The 19,711-nt window shown below is 39.3% G+C and overlaps 1 protein-coding gene, 1 non-coding gene and 1 pseudogene across 3 annotated transcripts in view; 2 read left to right on the top strand and 1 right to left on the bottom strand.

The window, feature by feature from the left end:
* Positions 1–19,711, top strand: part of DEPTOR (DEP domain containing MTOR interacting protein) — a 149,647-nt gene that overhangs the window by 28,779 nt on the left and 101,157 nt on the right. The gene's annotated exons all lie outside the window — the stretch shown is intronic.
* LOC138382017 (U2 spliceosomal RNA) lies at positions 7,246–7,353 on the bottom strand (annotated as a pseudogene).
* On the top strand, positions 11,718–11,780 carry LOC138382105 (U7 small nuclear RNA). The gene has a single exon (XR_011233268.1). It is a non-coding gene; the product is annotated as a U7 small nuclear RNA (small nuclear RNA).

The raw sequence follows: 19,711 nt of genomic DNA, 5'->3' as shown, positions 1-19,711 counted from the left end.
TTCTGCTAGCTTTCAGTTTGTTTTTCTTTTTCTAGTTCATTGAGATATGACATTAGGTTGTTAATTTGTGATCTTTCTGGCTTTTTGATAAAGGAATTTAAGGCTATAAACTTCCCTCCCAGCACTGCTTTTTCTGTATCTCAGATTTTGAAAGCCTGTGTTGTCTTGGTCATTCAATTTGAAAAATCTTTTGATTTCCATTTTGATTTCATTAACTCAAGGATCATTTAGCAGCAGGTTATTTAATTTCCATGTATTTATGTAGTTTTGAGTGTTCCTCTTGGAATTAATTTCTAGTGTTACTCCACTGTGGTCTGAGAAGATTTATGGTATGATTTTGATTTTTCTGATTTTGTGGAGATAATGTTTTGTGGCCTAACATATGATCTATCTTGGAAAATGTCCGTTGTACTAATGAGACAAATATGTATTCTGCAGTTTTTTTGTAAAATGTTCTGTAAATATCTGTTAGGTCCATTTGTTATAGAATCCCATTTAAGTCCAGTGTTACTTTGTTGATTTTCTGCTTCAGTGATCTGCCCAGTTCTGTTAGTGGAATGTTGAAGTCCCCAGGTATTACAATATTGCTGTTTATTTCCTTGCTTAGATCTAGTAGAATTAGTTTTATGAATCTAAGAGTTGTGTTAAGTGCATATGTATTTGGGAATTTATATCTTTTTGTTGAATTGCTCCCTTTATCATTATGTAATGACCTTCTTTGTCTTTTTTTTTAACTATTATTGATTTAAAGTCTACTTTATCTAATATGAGAATAGCTACTTCTGCTTGCTTTTTGTTTCTTTGTGTAGAATATTTTTTCCTCTCCTTTACCTTGAGTGTATGTGAATCTTTGCAAGTTAAATGGGTTTCTTAGGGACAGCATATATTTGGGTTGTGTTTTTTAATCCATTCAGCCCATCTATATATTTTAAATGGACATTAAGATTGTTTACATGAAATGTTAGTATTGATATGTGAGATACTGTTCTGTTCATCATGTTGATTTTTACCTAGCTGCTTTGTTTTCTCCCTTGTGTTAAACTGTAAGAGTTATGAGTTTTAAGTTTTTGGTGGTTTTACACTGGTGGGTATCAATTGTTCTGTTCCATGTGTAGCGCTCTCTTAAGTGTATCTTGTAGGGCAGGTCCAGTGGTGACAAATTAATTATCTCAGTATATTCTTGTCTGGGAAAGACTTTATTTCTTCTTCAACTATGAAACTTATTTTTGCACGATGGCATTTATTCTGTTAAAGAAGACTACTAATGGGACCCCAATCCCTTCTGGCTTATAAGGTGTCTGCTGAGAGAAGTTTGCTATTAGCCTAATGATTTTCCTAAGTTACTTGATGCTTTTTGTCTCACAGCTTGCAGAATTTTCTCCTTCACTTTGACTTTGACCAGACCAATGACTTTGTGCTTTGATCATTTCCTATTTGCCATGAATCTTCCAGATATTCTATGACCTGTATCTGCATGTCTAAATCCCTAGAAATACCAGGGAATTTTTTTCTCAATTACTCCTCAAATAGGTTTTCAATCTTTTTGCTGTTTCTTTTTCTCCCTCAGGGATACCTATGATTCTCATATTCATTCACTTTACATAGTCCCATATTTCTTGCAGAGATTGTTCATTCTTCTTTTTTCTACATTTTTGACTGACTGGGTTAATTTGATAGCCTTGTCTTTAAGCTCTAAAATTCTTTCTTCTGCTTGATCTAGTCTGTTGTTAAAACTTTCTACTGTATTTTGAAATTCCCTCAATGACTCTTTCCCTTCTAGAAGTTGTGTTATATTTTTTTGTGTATTATCTCTTTAGTGAATTTTTCATTCATGTCTTGAATTATTATTATTTTTTTTGTTTCTTTGTGTTTGTTTTCAACTTTTTCATCAATCCCATTGATCTTACTTATGATCCATACTCTGAATTCCATATCTGACATTTCAACAATTTTCTTTTGGTTAGAGTCATTTGCTTGAGAACTATTACAATCTTTTGAGGGTGTCAAAGCAGCCTGTTTTTTCATGTTGCCAAAGTTCGTATGCTGCTTCCTTCTCATCTGAATTTTCTTTTCTCGGAAAAGACAGATAGCTTTGTGGTATACCTGTTCTCCTCTGCTGGGAACTCCGGTGCTCAATGAAGAGTGGGAGGAGTTCCTGGATGGCACATTTGAGTCTTACTCCTAATGTGCACTTCTGACCTTAGCTTGTGTATTCAAGAAATGAAAAATAAATGTAATATTAATTTAAATAAAAGCTCAACAGATTTACTACAACATAGAACTCAAATATAATCATGTGTTACAAAAACAAGTGGAATTCATTCTCAGGGCATGATATTCACACCAGAAGCACATATACTGGAACTCATTGCATATCCAATGTGATGCCTAGATTTTACCCATTGGTACATGATTCATTGTGGAAAGTTTCGCTGGCTGAGTTTGGTTTGGGTGAGAGCTTCCCCATCCTTCTTGGGCCACATTAAACATTGTCAGGCTAAGATTTAAGGAACTGGATGATGAGGTCATTGCAGCAAATAAAATATTGTGGTAGAAAACAGGAGAAAGACTGGAGGAAGAAAGGTTATTCTTTTTTGTGGAAAAGGGTTTTAGAAATAACCATGAAAATCCAGAACGTATTATAAAGTATTATGATTCTCTGAACACGGCCATGGTGTTTAATTTATTCAATAGCTTATGTCCACCAATGAATCATATTGATTACTTTCACACCATTATTTTCCTGTAATCAAACTAAGGAAACTCCTTTTCTGTGGTTTGATTTATGTCTCTTTATTAAAATGCATGTTTCATCATTGTTTTAGTTTTAACACCTCTTATTCTGGGCTAGTTCCCCTTGTCTGCAACTCTCCCCTTAAAGCAAAGAAATTGAGAACTTGAGTTGCTATTGAATCAAGCTTTTTGTCCCTGCCCTTTACTGTGTAGTCAGTGGGAAAGTTACAAGTCTGATAAATGGGAACTGATTTTTAGGGCATTTTAAGTTTCTGGGAGAAACAAATCAGATAGTTATCTTATTAGAATCTTCCACAGCAGATGTAACTGTGATGTAAATCAGAGTCATCAAGATACAGAGCCCTAGGCTAAAGTAGATGCCAGGGCCTCATTTCAAAACCATGACAGACAGCCCACTAATTCTCAGAACACAAGTATCATTTACTTTTTGGTGCCTGGAGTGAGAGTGTGTCATGTTGGTTTTACTTCCTAACATCTCACACAATAAAACAAATCCTGGGATGGAAAGATATTGGAGACAGGTACAGCAATGTGATTATGTTAAATGGAGAAAAGTCTTTCAAAGGCTCTCTAGAATCTTAATGATTTCCAAAGAGTCCCCTTTTGGCTTCCCTACCTTGCCTCTGGTAGCCTAATTATTAATAATAGAGTGTGACATTTTAGCTATTGCCAAGTGCCACTCCAGTTCAAATGACAGCTGTCAGGAGAATGTGGCAGAAAGCTGATGAGATCTTTGGTTACTAGCTATCTTTAGAAGATACTGTCTTTGGCTTAATGAGTGCTATATTTCATAAGTAGCCACAGGTGTTTGGAACCATGCTTGGCATTCTTGGGACTCTAAAGAGAGGTTGGTAAGTTTTCAGATTTTTTTATATAATCATCAGCAGGGTTTGAATACTTGCCCACCTACCATAGCAGACTAGGGAGTTATAGAGAAAACAGAGTCTTTGGGGTGCTTATAAAATGATGGAGGAGCCATTAAAGATATGAATATACAATACAACACCACAGAGACAACCATTGTGTTACCAATTGCAACCATGTAGAAATATTCTCATTAATGAGGTTGAATATACTCTTTCAAGTGTGAGTCTTGGTAAGTGATAAATCTTAAGTTCTAGGTGCTATGCCACTTGAAAAATATAGTGACCAATTCCAATCACCAGAGTAAACCTTGTTCTCATCTGTAAACAGCGGTTAATTGTCTCTCTTGCCTAACTACCTCACATGGTTGTTGCAAAATCAAATAAAATGAAGTGTGTATAAGTAATTTATAAGTCATAATGTGCTAAGCACATGAAATGTAGATTTATTATTATGTAGAACCTCATTACGTCTCAAATATATAGAAAATCTGGATTTACCACTTATAGTCTTTCTTTCTCACAGTTGGCATAGTTCCCTCTTGGCTTTGAACAATGGCCTTGGCCCCTTTTCTCTTTTCTCTGATCCTCAAACAGTTTAAGTGACCTGGGGACCCAGAACGGTGTGAGTCTAGATATATGAAGTTGTATCTACCAAAGCCTTGTTAAATACAAACATATACCAAGTGTATTTAGGGACTACCTTGGCAAACAGGTAGCCTGAAAATTTGACTATAAGTGTACTGAAAACCAGCAAGAGTCAGAGCAACTATGCTAAGAAAGGGAAAACGTAAATGTAGAATAAGCCAATATATAGATTACCAGAAGCCACTTTTCACTGCCTATGTCTGACAGTTGAGTCTAAGATGTTTTTCCTGAGGGTGATATTAGTACGTGAAGTAGCATTTTGTTCTGTAGCCCTGAGAAACCTTTTTGTTTTATACATGGTCATCAGTGAAATATAACTTTTTAAGTTTTTTGAGTTTCATTCAGGCTTCATTTTAACTTATATTCCGTTAGTCATTAAAAATAAATCACCATACCAAGTATATATGATGTCTACACCGGGTCTAAACATTTGGATATACATGTAATGAGTATGTCTAAGCGATAATTAACCTCCAAAATGCTTACTGTGGAGTGGCTTGAGATACTTCTCAACAGTTCTTTCTGTGACCTTTTTTGTCTCCTAGTGTTTGTATTAATATATGTTTCTATCCTGCATCTGAGCCTCTTAGGATTCCTTTTTTTTTTTTTTTTTTTTGTATGTGCTCTGTCCCCTTTCCAACACAGCAGAGTTGCCTCTGTCCAGATCTCACAGAACTTTAATGAACATTAGCACCTTCAGTTTAGGCTTCTTGTCTTTGGGACTGACCAGAAACTGTGGCCTTCTACCAATTTCCCCCTTGGCTAGTGGTCTGACTCCTGAAGGACCTTGTCCACCAGCCTGAGCCACACCTGTCCAGACCTGCCTGGATCCTGACAGCAGACTGAGCTTGAGCCCAAGCTCAGACCCCTGCTGTATACACCGTCTGTGAAGGGTAGCGAGTCTCTTCCTGAAGGGAGAATTATTTAACATTTCTTATCCGGCACAACCAAACAGACACACAGGTGAGCCAAATGCTCCTTCATATTAATAGAAAGGTGATGGCAGAAACACTTCGAAGTGCTGCTAGTTATGTTCACCTGCCACCAAAGGGCCCAATACCAGAGGCCTGAGATTTGCAATTTGTCCTGTGCAATGGTTTCTTTCTGTCCAGATTTAAATGAAGATGAAAATCCAAACCCTTATACTAACTGAGTGTTCTTTTTCTGTAGCCCATACTTTGAGAACTGTGAAAGAAGAATGAGATCATTTTTTTACTCATCAAATTTGTAGTATAGTTGAAAAGAAAATAATGCAAATAAGAATAAAGTAATACAAAACAACATATGGGTAAAAATGAGCATTGTAGAAAATAGATCATGGAGAAGTCAGGAGAACTGGATCATTACCTGCTAGATAAGAGAAGACATCATGGAAGAAGGTTGAGGGATGCTAGAGTTTGGTGGACAGATAGGAAAAAAGAGAGAACATATTCTGGAAAGGGAATAACATAAATACAGGGACAGAGGCAGGAAGGAAGGCAACATATTTGGCTAAAACAGAGTAAATACAAGAAGAGGAAAATGATGTTGAATAGATTAAGTTTTAACATATTATGGAGACACTGACTGGTATATACATCCATACATCCTATTTATATAGAATACAACATTTTCATTTGGAAGAAACCACACCTGTTTCTTTTACATGAACTACAGAAACTAGGCCAGCATGAACAGTTGTTTAAGCTATGCCAAGTATTCAGTTGGGAATCAATAAATGCATTTTGGCTGAGAAATTTTTTATAAGCCCGTTAACTGATAGCCGCCTCCACTATAGCTGCAAACGTCCCTGATAACACGTCTGAAGACTCTGGAAATATTTTTAAACCCAGAGAAACCTTGTCTGTGCTCATGTTCGAGACGTGCAACACCCAAAGCCTGTGGCACTTTGGCAGCTTCAGCATCTGTCCTGTGAGCTGAAAATAGATGACTGTAACCCTAGACGGTATTTGTACAGCATGCTTAGCACAAGATTCACTTTAATATGTTCATCCTTGTTTGGAAGCCCAAAGGAAATGAAATTTGCTGTTTTGTGCTCCCTGGCCTTGTGGTTTGTGGTAGATCTTTTCAGTACACAATGTGCCCCAAATGGTCTGTTCTATTTTGATCTTGTGAGTGAGGATTTACCCTAGAGGCTGTCAACCTAAAATAATCAAAAAGATCAGAATACTGTTTAAGGACAGTTGCCTTAGGGAGTGCTCCAGAGAACAAGAGAGAGGCTCAAGTTTTTAAAGACTCTGGAGAGGCGCTGGTTATAAAAGTTGTTGTCAGGAATTCTCATTACTTTATAGAAACAACCTTGGTTAGTGATTGGCTTACACATTTTCGAACTATAGGGTAAATGGCATTGTAAGGCTACTTGGACTCAGTCTAGAGCCCACATAACAAGTGGCTGCAAGAGGTAATTATTAATATTTAGCTCAAGGGGGAGTGGGACGTGACTGCTGTTCCATCTTAAATGCCTTTCTAGGCCTGATAATTCAAAGAGGCTTGCATTCCTCAGATAAAAGGTTTTTCTTTCTCAAGGCTCACCAGGGTGTCCCTAAAGTTAGAGTTAAAAGATTTTAGAGATAACTTTAGTCAGCTTCCTCATTTTCCAGATCAGGAAGCTGAGGTTCTAATTGGGTTAAGAAACCTCCCCCAGGCCACGTTACCTAGACCAGAAGTGCACACTCTGCAGTTTAGGTGTCCTGACTCCTCCTAGAGACAACACAGCCCCTGGCTTCTGTTGTCCCACCAAGGCGTGGACAATTGTCAAGTCAGTTTGGCACACGCTAGCTTCACCTTTATGAGTCCTTTCCCAGCAGTGGGACAAACTCCTCCTCCTTCTTCTAAATCTTGAGCCTTCCTAATTTAGATTTCTTCTTCGTCAAAATAGGAACGGATGTAATTTTTATATTAGCTGATTAACTGGTTGCATTTTATATGAGTGAACGTGTCACTTCTTCCTCAAAGAACTGTCTTTAAAAAGCCTCTTTCAGATGGGCAGCCTTGGAAATTTAAAGGAAAAAAAAAAAGCCTCTTATGCTTTTTAAACTCATAAGAACAGATAATACACTTGATCTTAGCCGAAAGGCAGAGAAGCAATCTCTTATGCTTTATATTGGAAGGGAAGGCCAAGCTCCTGCTCAAAGAGGAGTGAGTGTCAGGAAGCAGGCAGGGACATACATTTAAAGGAAGGAGGGACCCTAAAAATTACACCCTAAGACTGGTGCCAAAATTAGTTCACTTTTCAGCTTTTTATGCTTTTTGCAAGGTGCAGGCCTTAGACCCAGGGAGAGTTTCCTGATTCCTTAGAGAAGGGCATTCCAGTGCCCAGAGCATGCAGGGTGAGGGAGCCTATGTCCCACCTTGACCACACCCTGCCTAGTGTCGATCTGCTTGATCAGCCTTCACCTGATGCCCATGTTTCCCTCTGCCTTCCCTCCTCCCATCATTTTCTTCATTTTATTCCGTAACATACTGTTGACTCTGCTTCCTTCTAACCAGCGATTTGTAAAGTGTGGCCCCTAATCAGCTTCATTAGCATCACCTGGGTGCTTTGTAAAAATGGAAATTCTTGGGCCCACCCTAGACCTATTGGATTAGAAACCATACGAGGCAGGGCCCAGCCTTCTGTGTTTTCATTATTTATTATAAATAATATTTTTGTACTTGTGCCTTCTATATATTTTTTCTTTGTCTAAAATTGGCCCTGAGACTGTTTTCTTTTCAGGGAAAAAGTTTCCAGTTTCCAACGCTAAATGTTTGCTTACAGTGTCTTTCTGAAGAGTGAATACAGTCTGGGTGTTACCAGAAAAGATTTGCAAGGCTGTTGCAAACAGAATCCAGGCCAGCTCTCTCATTAGTGGGCCACTCCTGGATGAAGCATTCGATTAGAAACCCCTGTTCCCACAGTGGAGCTCAACAAATATTCTGGTAACAGGCAGGAGAAGGTCAAGGTTTAAATCCCAGCTTGGGGTTAGGAACAAGTCGCCTGACTTCTCTGTCTGTTTTCCCATCTCACCTTAACTTCTGTCTGCTTTAGCCCACCACTCCATCTCCAGGGCTCTCTTTCCAATCCTTTAACACAGAAGAACTGCCAAGTCTCTCCAGTAGTTGCCAGCCCACCCTCATTGTTCCTTGACTCAGGACTAGGTTTGTTTTTAAAAAATAACTGAAATGAGTATTTGGTGGTTTCTTGATGGTGCTTCTGGCAAAATCTGACAATGAAATATATTGCATAATAATTACAGCAGTAAGAGTTGATATTTATTGAGAGGTTATCATGTGCTAAGCACTTTACATAGAGTCTCTTACTTAATCCTCACAATAACCCTAGCAGACACACTGTATCATTCCCATTTTACAGATGAGAAAATTGAGGCACTAAGAAGTTGAATGCTTTGTCCAAAGTTACTCAGCGAATGACGGATGGAACTTGGATTTGAATCCTAGCTGTCTGACTCTACAGCTCTGCTCTGAGTGAATGAGGAATAGTGAGTGAGGGTAGCAGGAAGTTAATTTGCTGACTAATGCAACTGAGCCCCTTAGTTTTACCTGGAAGCTATACTTTCTTTTCTTTTCCCCCTGCTCACTACCTCCTGAATTACAACAATTATTGTCAGTGTGCTTGATCATGGGGACCAGGGATGAAGGGAGGGCCACAATGTATGTCCCTGTTTGAGAACCCCTGTTCTAAGTGAAGAGTGAACCCCTGTGTTTGTAGAAGAAAGGAGCCAGGACTTTCTCTCATGACAGAGGGTGCAACAGGGATAGGGGACCACGATCGGAAGCAGCCACCACAGAGCAGGGAGTGTGTGGCCCCAGTCCTTTACCAACACAGCAAGAACTAGTGATGCAGTAACCAGTACTGGTCTTGTGAGTCACTCTGTCCTCAGCACGTTCCCTGAACCATTCTGGGCTTGTTTCTTCACCTGTAAAATGGCAATTAGAGGCCTAATACTCCTAGGTGTGGTCTGTAAACAAATAATGACCTGTTTGGGGTTGGGGGGAAGAATCTTCCTGCTTTTGGAAAGGCACTTTGCAAGCAGGAAGAACACCATTCTTCTGACTCATCAGAGGAATAGATCAGAGCTAGAGATGTTGATGCAGTCGCTCTTGGTTCCTTCTGAACAGGAGACCTCTTGAAAGAGCTTACATGGAGGATGAATTAAGTGACAATCTCAGGTCTAATGTGATAAGGAAGGCTGACTTAGGGACCTTCCCATTGTGACCCTGTACTTACTGCCTGTCTCAAGGATGAGATGAGAGATTGAAAGGACCTCATGAACTTTTATGCACACATAATTAAACAGTGTTTGTTATATGTCCCACGTGGGCTGATGCTCTTTGGAAAGGTGTCTCTCACCAGAGCTGTTTCCTGCCCCCCAGGAGTGTCATCGTAATCATTCAACATTGGCTCAATGCAAACATGAGGACCAGGTGACAACTCCTTTTGTGGGCACTTGTGTGAGCCCCATCTCTATTTATATCGGTAGTAGTCTCTGTATGATGTATAAATTGCATAAATTCCCACCTTTATCATGGCACTTTAATATAACTATAATGTTGTCTCCTCCTTAGCCTATATGAGCATAAAATAGGCAGAAGACAGGTGCTTCTGCCATTTAACATTTGATGGCACGGAACACTCTCTAAACATAGAAATCAGAAGATCCAGCTTCAAGTCCTGACATTACTCCTTATTAAACACATGACTTGAGCAAGTCATTTTAATTTTTCTGCACTCCCTTCCTTGTCTATCAAATTTGTATGACGTTGCCTTCCTGACTCACAGGGATATTATTAGGCTCAGCTCTCCTAGTGCATTATGGCTCCATTCAGATGTGAGATATTACTGTTATTATTTCTGCTGTCAACTAAAGAAAAAAGCCAAGATTTTAAGGAATTAAAGCTTTTTTTTTAATTTTAATATATTTAGGGTGTCCAAGTGGTTTTTTGATACGTGGATGAACTAACTGCATAGTGGTGAAGTCAGGGCTTTTAGTGTACCCGTCACCCAAATGATATATGTTGTACCCAACAGCTAATTTCTTTCCCCTCATTCCCCTCCCAGCCTCTGCCCTTCTGAGTCTCCAAAGTCTGTTATACCGCTCTCTATGACCACATATACCCATCGCTTCACCCCCACTTATAAGTTAAAGTTAGTTTTATTCAGAAGTCTCAGTGAGGACTATAGACTGAGGCCAGTAGGTGGGCGGCAGCCCTTTAGGGAAGGTCTATCAGACTGCTCCAGCACAGGGTTTCAGCCCACTGCTTATGTACAGTTGGCGGAGGTTCAGTATGTGCAAAATCACATAAAACTTGTTCAAAAGTTACATTAAAGCAGAATCATATCAAGACGTGGGTGTAAGAGTACATCTGGTTATAGGTTACAGAGCCATAATCACTAACCCCATGAGATGTTATCTTCTGTGTAGGAAAAGGCAAGGACAAGGGTTATCTATCTTTTTGGGAGAATAGACTCAGGCAAGAGACATGGGAGGCCATGTGCTCTGTCCTAGTTTTCCTTCAAAGCATCTTTCCGAAGAGCTGCACATTGTCACAGAGTCAGGGTCTTTGTGAAATTAAGTTGGCAAGCAGAAATGAGCAAACATGGTGTTTCACGTTTGTTACTTTGTCTCAAACTGCTAATATCCTTCATCTTGATTTCAACATAGTAAGTGATATATGAGACTCAGAATGAAACACACTTTCTTCCTGGGTGTGTTTATCATCTCAATTCATTGCAGTGACAAGACATATAGCTTGCATGGGACTTTGCTTCGTACTGACTTGACATGAGCCCTTGGAAGGGCTCTGTACAAAACTGTGTTTTGAGGACTGTGTTCCTTATTCACAGAGCTGTTGCTCGTGGAACATTTGGCATGACCGCCTTATAAAGTGGTTGCTGCGGCTTTGGACGTATTGTGTGTGCATGTTATGTGTGTTGTCAGAGACCAATTTCTTCTGGCTCTACAGACTCACCTGTGCTCTGTTTACGTGAACCAGTCCCCTTCCCTTCCTATTTCTGTCTGTACTTGTTCTATTGTTCTGATCAGGCTGGGAGAATTTAAGCATCTTCTTGAAGCAAAACTCCATGAAATGTGTATTATGATCCTATTTCATGGGAAAAAATACGTATAAATATGTATAGCCATGCATGTATACATGCATGTAAGATTTCTTCAAGAATACATAAGCAACTATAAATATTAGATTCCTTTGGAAAGTAGAGGCCAAGGAAAACTTCAAACATACGCCACAGTAGACAGAATAGTACAGCAAACTCCTCCTATGCCTCCATCCCCCGCCTCCAGCAGTGATCTGTTCAATGCCAGTTAACCCAGCATCAGTGACTGTCAATTCACGTGAGCCTAGGAAGGAGACTTTTAATTTTTATTTTGTACATATTTGAATTCTTTCTACCATGAGCATATATTATTTTGATAATTTAAAATTTTAATTTCAGAGTGTTACAGCTCTTTTAGAATTTGTCTAGGAGGTTTTCCGGTCCTTACTGGAAGAACCACCCCCATGCAAAAAAAAGTAAATAAATAAAAATAAATAAATAAATAAAATAAAATTTTAATTTCAGAATAAATCCAAATATTACAAGCACATGCAGTGTGTCCGATTTCATTTGTTCCTGTTTTTACTCTCATTCGTTTAGACTCAGAGCCTTTCAAGGGTGAGTGATTAAGAGTGACTTTCCCTGGGTTCTTGGATCCCCAAGGACAGATACCGACTGTTGCAAAACATTTGGAAAGGACAATAGCTGTGGTTTAAAGCACATCTATGTCAGTGCTGTTGCCCAAATCACAGGCTCGCACTGTCAGCCCTACTATTTGGCTTGCTGTTTTTGTTAATTAAACTGTTTACTTTGGCTGAGATTTATGACGCTGTTTTTAAATGAGAATATGTAGTTTCAGTCTCCTCTTTGTTCCCTGCTGTAGTTCTCTACAAGCTATTTTTTGAAAAACAATTTCTATATTTCTTATCAGATGGTCAGTGATTTTGTAGGTATCATTAACACCCTGTACTCAGTAATGTTTGTTCTCCTAGGGCTGGAAGAGGAAATTGTCTGATGCAATTTCAGCAGCTGGTTAGCTGGACAGGAATAGAACATTACAGAATCACCTTGAATCTAAAGCCTGTGAACCAGCTGTCTGAGATTAATGATGGGAAAGTGTTGCTTTTTTTTTTATATATATATTTAAATTTCATAGCCAGTAGAATTGAAAGTGCAGCTAAAATAAAGATGGTTGTTCTTCCCAGTAGTTTAATATGGATTGATTGGGACTCTACTGGTCAAAAGAGGATTTTGCCTATGCCTCCCACCATACTGAGTGTATAACATGCACTAATTGATTTTCGTGTTAATGAGGATCTATGGCCTGCTATGTGCTATGCACTAGAATTGCAACAATAAATAAACAATACTCCCTTAGTGTCCCTGATCTCATCTAATTGTAATACAGTGGGATGAATCTTTTACTAGTGTGGCTAAAATATTGTGGGAGAACAGAGGAGAGAAGGCTGTTTTCTGGCTTTGGAAGGCTGGGAAAATGTTCAGAGAGGCAGTGCCCTTGCAAAGCTGACCCTTGAAAAGCAAGTAGGATTTTTTGAATTATTGAAGGCAGGAAGAGGGAATATTTTAAGCAGAGGTAACTCTCTCTTGAGCAGAGGCATGAAGGGTGATTGGCTTGTTCAGGGGATGAAAAAGAGTTCAGAATGTTCTTTGGAGGAGTACAAAGCTGGAATGCTTGTGGTTGGGAGGTGAGAAAGAGGTGAGGAAGCTTGGGAGGGGGCCTGGGTGGGTGAAGTTCTTTTGGATCCAGGGAGTTGAGTCTCCCTCAGCACCCCCCACACTGCCCCAGGGGTTGGTAGCACTCCAAGGCAGGAGGATCTTTTGAGGCCAGGAATTCAAGAGCAGCCTGAGCAACATAGAGAGACTCTGTGTCTACAAAAAATTAAAAAATTAGCCGAATGTGGTGGTGATTGCCTGTAGTCCCAGCTACTTGGGAGGCTGAGGCAAGAGGATCACTTGAGCCCATCAGTTTGAGGTTACACTGAGCTATGATCAGACCACTGCACTCCAGCATGGCTGACAGCAAGGAGACCCTATCTCCAAAAAAATTAAATTAAAATAACTAAATAAATAATGTGTGTTTTTTAACCAGTAGTTCAACATTCTGTAATCTTTCTAGAGAATGCTGTTCCACAAAAGGCTCAGTTCTGTAAAAGTTTCCCTTTTTTAACAAGACTTTGAAGTATTACTTAGTCCATTTCCTCCTTTGAGATATCCATGTGTGTTAGTGTATTAAAAGTTATGAAAACTGGAGAGAAGTTTAGTTCAAGTAAAAGGAAATGCTTTATTTTTTCTTAAGCACACAACAGGGAGCAAAACTTTGGAAACTGATTACCTTAGAAGTGAAGATATAGTTCTTTTAAAAAAGACTTAGATACATTCCATGATAATGGATAGTTATTAAGTTATGGGGTACGAACACCTACTGTGGTAGCCAGAAGCCTCCCTCCCTTCCTCTTTGAAAATGACATCGTTTCTCTTAGTGCACTTGTCCATGCACTTGTCCACCAAATATTTATTAAGTGTTCACCGTGCCAGGCAAAACACTTGGTCTTGTGTTGCAGTATAAAAATTCTTATCGCTTTATTGGGTTGGTTTTTCTAGAATATGCGGTTTTCTTTCTTTCTTTCTTTTCCTTGAGAGGGAGTCTCACTCTGTTGCCTGGGCTAGAGTGCCGTGGCGTCAGCCTAGCTCACAGCAACCTCAGACTTCTGGGCTCCAGTGATCCTCCTGCCTCAGCCTCCCAAGTAGCTGGGACTACAGGCACGCAGCACCACGCTCATTTAATTTTTCTATTTTTAGTAGAGACAAGGTCTCACTCTTGCTCAGGCTGGTCTCGAACTCATGAGCTCAAGAATCCTTCTGCCTTGGCCTCCCAGAGTGCTAGGCTTATAGGCGTGAACCACCGTGCCCAGCCCGGAATTTACAGTTTGCAATGCTCATCATTAGAATTCTGTGTTTCTGACTGTAGAAGAAAAAAAAAGATGGTAGCACAGTTATTGTGCATTTTTAACCCCTGGTAACATGTCTAAAAATATCGAGTTCTATGCTTAATCCTGGATCCAAACTTCTTTCCCCTCCATCATATTTCTACTCAGTTTTCTTAAACATGGAAATGTACCAGGCGCTGGTGGGGCAGAAGGAATACTGTGTGGTGCTTCTCTCCTTTCACCCTTGCAGGGAATCGGTGGAAATCAGGAATGCTCAAGAATTAGCACTAAGCTTAGGGGTCATAGAAGGATAGTAACTGAAAGGTTCTATTCTGTAGTATTTAAGGATAAACACTACCTAATAATTTTTTTTTTAATTTGGAAAGTTTACAGGAGCTAAATCTCCTCTCTTGGCTCATAACATATTCGTCCTCCACCAAATTATATAGCAGCTTGTTCCACATTTCAATTTCTAAATACATTGGTCTTCATTATTCTTGGATTCCTGACAGACATCACATCTAAGAATGAATGTTTTGCATTCTGCCACTTTGAGCATGTTAAACAAACCACTCAGTGTTGTTGTCACTGAATTAATTTGAAGGCTTCATGTGGTGACTTTAGCACACCTATGTAAACTTGTTTTTTTTTTTAATTAAGGCTCGTTTATTTGTTATTGATAATTATAACTCTACATAGGTATCTTTTGTGGTTTTAGAATTAACTGCCTTGGGAAGTTGTCTTGAGGATTGATGCCCATAAAGCAGTTAAAACGGAGCCTAGCATGCAGTTGAATACAATTATTCATATCTTCATTTTACCAGTGAGAACTCTGGTGCTTAGAGGTTTGATGGTTAGGGGGAGAGTCAAGTCTTTGTGTTCATAGTCCTGTTTTCCTGACTGTCCTCAGGACTGACATTTCGGGGTGAACCTGTGGTGCTCAGAAATGAACAAAGAGCTGTATGGAATGGATCCCTATTAGGAGTCTTGGTGGGTCTGTACTTCCTGAAACATCATCCTGTAGAACGTGGCCTCATCCTACCTAAGGAAAAGCTGAGCCTCAGAGGCTTGCTGTGAAATACTTATGCGACCTCTTCTGTTCTGAAAATCACCCACACCTTCCTTAGAGCTATGCTCTGGTGGCTATTTCACTTGGTTTTGTTTAAACTTATTATGCATTAACATATTGAGGATATGTTAGGAATTAATTTAGTGGGGTTTTTTTTACAGTCTCCATATCTATTAACTTCTTTCTATTTGCTTTAAGTACTTTGTTTTTCTCCCTTCTTTTATTAAAGTCTTTTTTAATTATATTTCAGTTTTCAGCTATGTAATTTGTCTTTGTAATTTGCTTGATAATGGTGTTGTCTGACTTCAGTTTGTTTTCTAAGACCTCTAGCTCCCTTTTCATAATCATTTTATCTTTGAGTTCTTATTTGATTAAATTCATGTTCTTTTAACTTTTTTATTTTTTATAGTTCAGAATATCTGGGGTAATTTCTTTCTGTTTCTTGAATTGTGTTTTCTTTCAGGAGTTCTTTTATCTGTTACATGTTCTCTTTCTTCTTTTCCTTCTTTTTTTTCTTTTTTCTTTAAGTATAATTATTTATAGCTGTTTGCTTTTTTCCATCGTGTTTATACTTGAGGCAGGCAGCAATACTCATACTTTGTGTTGTCCCTATTCTATCTTTGCTTGAACAGAAGGCAGGTGACATCTCCTTGGCCTCTTCCTAAGTTTCACAGAATGTTATTTTCCCTTCTGAGCTAAATTTTGATAGCTAATTATTTGTTCCACTCTTTTACAGCTTAAGGACTCGGGATGATGAGAAGGGGAGAGTCTTGCTTCTAAGATTGTTTGATTTCCTATCCCAGGGTTCACTTCACATAGTCAGAGGTGGATCCCACTGCTGTGGAGGGATATTTTGGCGCTTGGAATGGTCCCCTAACTTATGGTTGAGCCTGGGAGGCTTCACTGTCAGAGAAAAGATCTACTTCTTCATTTCCTTCATTGCATTCATCTTTTCCCAGCAGCCGTTTCCACCATCTCCTACTAAGAAGACAGAAAACTCAGTTCTTCATGTTTTATTTTTTTCCTTCAAACATGGGGGTTATTAATGAAAATTCTGAGGATTTCATTGACTTAGCAACAAGGTTTCTGGGTGGTGAGGGTCTACTTACCTCACTACTCCAGAATTTTCTATTTATTTCCTTGGCTGCTAATTTAAAAAATTTATGGAATTAGGTTTTGTACTTTTCCTTGTTTGGCCACTTCTAGCCAAATTTTTGCTGTTTTACTTAAAAGTTATTTTGCTCAATATTAAGAGAGGGAGATTCTGCGTGGCTTCACTCTACCAGCTTTACCGATTTATAATCTTTATGGTTTCTGTTTCCTATCTGGTCCTCAGCATGTGAAGGCAAGTCTGGCACCAAGCACATGGGTCAAAGTATCTTTTGGAAGAATCAGATAAATGTGATGATTCAGACACTCTACAATAAAATTACACAACTAACTTTCCCTAGAGGAGGAAGCCCCAAGCACTCAAAGTGTCCGCTACCATCAATGTAGGTCCCTTTGTTTTGTAGCATAAAATATGAATCCTAATATACTAACTTTCATGTTTAGTGAAATATATCCCCCTTAGGGTTGCCAGAAAATTTAGGGTGCCCAGTAAAATTTGAATTGTAGGCACCGTATAACGTATAATTTTCTTTAGTATAAGTAGATCTCTTGCAATATTTGGGACATGCTTACACTAAAAAATTATTTGTCACTTATCTGAAATGCAAATTTAACTGAGTTTCTTGTTTTGTTTTCGGGTTTTTTTTTCTCCCTAGATCTGGCAACTCTGCTCCATCAAGATCGTCTTATTCGAATGTTTTCTGAGTCTATTGGATGCCTCTTCTTTGGTGTTTTTCTGATATCAGTAACATCCTCATTTCTCTCTTACTAGTGGATTCATTCATTGCTATGGTCCTTTCTTTAGCCAGTCCTATAATATTAATATGTCTTGACTCCAGACTTTTAGATAATAAATATTTTCAGATGGTAGAACATTATATAGTAATTAAGCATCATTGATATTTATCCTCAATTATTTAGCACTCAGCCAAGGATCAGCAATAAAGCACACACAATACTCTTTTAGTAACCAAAATAGATGTCACAAATTCCGTGCACAAAATGCTCATTTTCATTAGATAATAGGTATGATGTATGTTATTCAGGTGATTGTTACCCTAAAAGCCCTGACTTTACCACTATACAGTATATCCATGTAACAAAATTACACTTGTGCCCCATAAATGTATACATAAAAAAAATTAATAAATCTAGATTGGGTGGCTTCATGAACTGTTGAATTCAGGTGCTCAAACAGGGTTGTTTGTAACTAACTCTTTCTCTCACTCTTTCTCTCTTTCCCTGGTATGCTTTGCTTTTGTGTTGGATTTCTTCTTAGGTAGGTTCTTCCCTTTATGATGGCTAGCAATAGCTCAAGGCATATATTCCAAAACTTAGTAACTCCCAGGACCCCTAGGAACACTTCAGGATTGAGTCTCATTGGCCTAGCTTAGGTCACCTGCTCATCCATGAACCAAACACAGAGCCCAAGAGACAGGATGCTTTGATTGGCTAGGCCTGGCTCATGTGCTACGGTTGAGGCCAGTCACATCTGACCCACATGGAATGACAGTGGATGATGGATTATTTTCCCAAAGGAAAGTTGGAGTGCTGTTAGCAGAAAACAGGAGAGTCCATGCAGGTTAGGAAGAAACATTATTAATAGTTGTTCACCTTACAGTGGTCTCATGGGTCACTCACTTCAAACCCCTTATTTTACAAATGAAAACATGAGACCCAGAGCAGTTAAATGGCTTTCAGATCCAGTTACTTAGGGCAACATGTATGGAGATGCTTAGTACAATGTTGGACATATAGGAGGAACACAATTAAAATGATTTTTTTGTTTCTGTGTGGTTTATAGCTGTTACAACTGTCTTTACTCTCCTCTGCTCTGCCCCAGCGAGCCCTTCATCCCAGACAACTGCAGTAGCCTCCAGTCATTAGCAGTTGGTGGTTATGTTCATTTTCTCGGGCTGCCATAACAAGATTCACAAACTGGGTGGCTCAGACAACAGAAATTTATATTCCCACAGTTCTGGAGGCTGGAAGTCCAAGATCAATGTGTCAGCACCACTGGGGTTTTTTTCTGAGGCTTTTTCTCCTTGGCTTATAGATGGCCATCGTCTCCCTGCGTATTCACGTGTCTGTGTCCTGATCTCTTCTTATGAGAACACCGGACATGTTGGATTAGGGGCCACTGTAAGGACCTCATTTTAATTTAATTACCTCCTTAAATTACCCTATCTCCAACTACAGTCATATTCTGAGATACTTGGAGTTTGGACTGCAACATATGAATTTGTGGGGAACAACTCAGCCATGACAGTGGTATAGCAAGGAAAAGCATCCACGCCTCGGCGCTCCCAGCCCAGAATGCCGCCCCCCACAATGACAACACCTTGGGTCATTATAAGTGCACTCTCAACAAACAGGCAGGAGTGTGATTGCTTTCTTTTGTTAGGGAATAGAAGAAAGAGGGGACAGTTCCTGTCATGTATCAGGAGCTACGCTGGCTTGCTGGTGCTTAACTTACCTTATGCCCCTGAATCTCAACATTGCCAAGGGTAGGGAGTCTATCACAGACCTCATAATTGCCTTCATTTTACAGAGGAAGAAAGAGACAGTAAGTCACTTGCCCAGGTCACACAGGGATGGTGCGACCTACTCATATGACACTCCTGTTTCTCGGCAGTGTTGAGAATGAGGTAAAGAACAGAGAAGCCAGGTGGGTGAAGCAGGAAGGACTTGACCTCATAGTTCTTCTAATTCAACCCTTCACTTGAGAAATAAAAAGTAAATACATTTGTGATAAAAGAAGGGAAGGTGAATGGAAGAAACTTTTTTTTAAAAAAACAGGTTTAAGATTCTTTTGAGAAAGTCACTGAGTTCTGGCGGAAGTAGGGGATGCTCCACAGGTCAACCACTTTTCTCCATACTAATCCGTTGGCCTGTAAATAAGTTGTGTTTTTTTCTCCAGCATTTTTAATCCATCTCTCCCAGACTTTTCATTTATCCCTCCCTAGCTAGAGGCAGCATGTGGAGTCTGAGGGAGAGCACCAGGGTCCAAACCGAGTTTTCATCACTTGTTAGCTGTGTGGTGTCAGGCAAGTCACTTAATCTCTCTGAGACCTCAGTTCTCTCTGCTGTGAAAAAAAAAAAAAAATGGGGACAAGAATAACAACTTCTGATGTTCTGAGCATTAAGCAAGTCAATCGTTGCAAAGTGCTCACACCAGTTCTTGTAACCTAGCAAGCCTCACGAACAGATTAGCTGTTGCGCCTACTAGAAAATAAGGCCTGCAAAGGCAAAAATCTTCTTCTGT

This window comes from Eulemur rufifrons, chromosome 3 (assembly GCF_041146395.1).
Source record: "Eulemur rufifrons isolate Redbay chromosome 3, OSU_ERuf_1, whole genome shotgun sequence".
Classification (NCBI taxonomy): domain Eukaryota; kingdom Metazoa; phylum Chordata; class Mammalia; order Primates; family Lemuridae; genus Eulemur; species Eulemur rufifrons.
Note: the sequence above shows the minus strand (reverse complement) of the source record. Positions and strands in the feature narration are given on the sequence as shown.